Below are 3,329 nucleotides of genomic sequence, written 5' to 3'. Positions count from 1 at the left end.
TAAGCCGCTGTTGTGGCTTGAGAGGCGCCTTGGAGATATTGTCCAGGGCCTTACGCACCTCCTGCTCGAGCATCAGAGCGCCGGACGACTCAAAGTCCACGCCGAGATAACGCCAACGTTCCACGCAAGACACCTGTCGAAGTTTCTTCCTACCGACAGAGAACACCCTCTCCGTCAGGTAGTGGTGCTTCTTGCGTTTCCCGTCAGGTACCATCGATAAGGCGGAGCTTTTACCATGGTTGATATTGAGGCCGACCATTTCAGCCACCTGCACAACACGATCGATGGATTCCTGCATCCCTACTTTCGAGCCTGCAAGCAGGACTAGGTCATCAGCATAGGCTAGGGCCGAGATTTGCTCATTCTCCAACCTATAACCGACTCCCTTTGGCAGCGATGCAAGAATTAGGTCCAGCGCCATGTTGAACAATATGGGTGAAAGGGGGTCCCCCTGTCTCACTCCGCGACCCATCTTTACAGGTTTACCAACCTTACCCTTGACGGCTAGTACAGTGCTAGCCGTTTCGTATAAGTTGGCCACATAGCTGCAGAATCCATCAGGCAGTCCTCTCGCCCTAAGCAAATCGACAAGAGCCGCATGCGACACCGTATCGAATGCCTTGGAGAAATCGAGCACCGCAATGTGGCATTCTCGCAGCTTTTTCCTGCTATCCCCCAGCACCGCGTCGAGCACGGCTGTGTTCTCTAGAGTGCCATCTGCACTCACGAACCCGCGCTGACGCATGTCGGGTGGGCAACAGGCGAGCAGTCTCTTCGCCAGGATACTGTGCATGTGTCTGAGTGGTATCGACGCAATAGATATTGGCCGATAGTCACCCGGGCACTTTGGAGCATCACTTTTCGGGATAAAGACTGTTCGGCACTGCCGCAATGGATCGGGAATGGAACCTTGTACCATCCAATGGTTGAATATTTCCGCCTTCGATGATGCAGGAATGGCTCGCCAGTCTTCCGCACGAATTCCATCCGGACCCGGCGCAGTCCTCATGTCTATGCTGGACGCTTTCACCTCATCGATCGTGATCGGCGCCCACAGCTTGGTGTAGTCGTCCACACCCCCGGAGGGGAGCCCACGCCGAAGGCTTTTTAGGGCCTCAGACGTGGGACCCGAGGCGCTAGACACGGTTTCGAGGATCGGTCGCCAAAAGGTTTCCATCTCCTCTAGGCCATGCCTCGCGTCCCGGGTGTGTCCGTCTATTACTTCAGCTGCTGCACGACTGGGACACTTCCGAAACAACTCCTGCATCCTTGCGTACTCTACTCGTCTCCGCTTTCGGCGCGACATTGAGTCTGACGCAGCTTGGATGTCACAATCATAATTCTTACGGCGTCGGCGACTCCTGGTTTTCGCCCCCGGCTCGCAGCGCCGCTTCCGTCTCTCGACCGCCCGAAGGAGGTCTTCGAGAACATGCGCCGCGTTCGGGCCGATTGGGGTTTCTACCGTTTGGCAGGGTTCAGCGACAGGTGGGTCTTCAGGGTTGCCCCTATAACGATCGAAGGCCGCGCTTCCAAGGCACCTTCAGTGCTCGAACCCCCTCTCGCAATGGAATCAGCAGCCGAGAACGCCAATTCCTCCAGGCAGGTTTGCACCAACCCTTTGTATTTGACGCTACGGCGCTGACCCTTAACCGCCTCCAGCGTCCTATGGAGCTGGGGTAGTTTGGCGAGAAGGTCTACGTTACCGCACTTCCCGGTATCTCTTGTCAGCTGCGCCTCGACTCGTGCCATGAGGAGCAACTCTTCCTCATTCCACCTGCGCTTCACCGAAGCTGGAGCCGCTTCTGCGTTGGCCTCGACGGGATGGGCTCTACGCTTGTGAACCCCTAGTCCCGTCTTGGTGTTGAATGTGCGGTTGCACATTGGACAGATCCAACCAGGCGCCCGCCCAACAGTCCCGCCGGGAACGTCGGGTCGAACCACCGGGGAGGGAATGACCGTGCTCCCCGATTCCTGTGGGAGATCGGGGCGGTCGAATAAATTCTTATTTCGACTTGTTGCAAGGTAAATTCCCCTGGTGGCCGGGCCGCAAACCCAACCACGGGGTTCGCCCACGGTTTTTGCTAGGTCCCAACCGAAGAAAACCGCTAGGCTTGAAGGTCTCCGTAGAGACCAACCATCGGGACTGCTGTGAGGGATCTCACCTCACAGCCACACCTGGATTACAACCTAAGATGGAAGCTGTCGCACCACTTGATAGAATCCAGGGGCAAGCCTGACTCCGCCCTCCACCCCCGCTGACGTATCTATTAAGACCGTTTCAGCGATGGTGGAGGTAGGAGTGGAACAGTGCTTGTGGCCTCGTCGAATAGAAGTTGGATTAGGATAATTGCACCAACGAGGCATGCAGCGCCGCAACGGCTACTTCCGGGCTGCCTAATTTAGGTGCGGATCCCCCCCCCCCACATTAGCTTTGGCAGCGGCGCCACGGGCAGGCTGTGGGTAGGAGTTGGGCGTCGTGACTAAGTCACTCTTCCCCTTTGTCAGGTCGGTCGGGCATTCTTCGTATCCCCGAAACTAGCCGGCGGGCTCGGAAATCCGTGCTCCGATCGACCTGTGAGTTTCTAAGACAACATCTTCCCCGTTAGGGGTGTGAGCATTCCACCAAGACAATGCCACATGTATCAGTCCAGATTGCATACATATTACATGTAATGTGTACACAGACACAACCGCCATAGGCCAGAGCAAGGCAAGCTCACAGCTTAAGAGAGTCATAGTTACTCCCGCCGTTTACCCGCGCTTGCTTGAATTTCTTCACGTTGACATTCAGAGCACTGGGCAGAAATCACATTGCGTCAACACCCGCGAGGGCCATCGCAATGCTTTGTTTTAATTAGACAGTCGGATTCCCCTTGTCCGTGCCAGTTCTGAGCTGACCGTTGAACGGCGGTCGTACAGTACCGCGCCGATCGCGCACGAGACGAACCGACGCGGACTTACGGCTAGGAAGATCCGCGGAAGGCCGGAACGCGGGTCCGGATTCCGCACGAACGTCCCGAGAGACGAACGAGCGTCGACCAGGCCCGGCACCGGCCGCATCCGCTTCCCGTCCAAACCCGACACGCCCCGGTCCTCAGAGCCAATCCTTATTCCGAAGTTACGGATCCAATTTGCCGACTTCCCTTACCTACATTATTCTATCGACTAGAGGCTCTTCACCTTGGAGACCTGCTGCGGATATGGGTACGAACCGGCGCGACATCTCCACGTACATCCCTCACCTGAATTTTCAAGGTCCGCAGAGAGTATCCGGACACCGCCGCAAATGCGGTGCTCTTCGCGTTCCGAACCATATCTCCCTTCTATAG

Source organism: Vanessa atalanta, unplaced genomic scaffold, assembly GCF_905147765.1.
Source record: "Vanessa atalanta unplaced genomic scaffold, ilVanAtal1.2, whole genome shotgun sequence".
In the NCBI taxonomy this organism is placed as follows: Eukaryota; Metazoa; Arthropoda; class Insecta; order Lepidoptera; family Nymphalidae; genus Vanessa; species Vanessa atalanta.
This window is presented reverse-complemented; position numbering follows the sequence as displayed.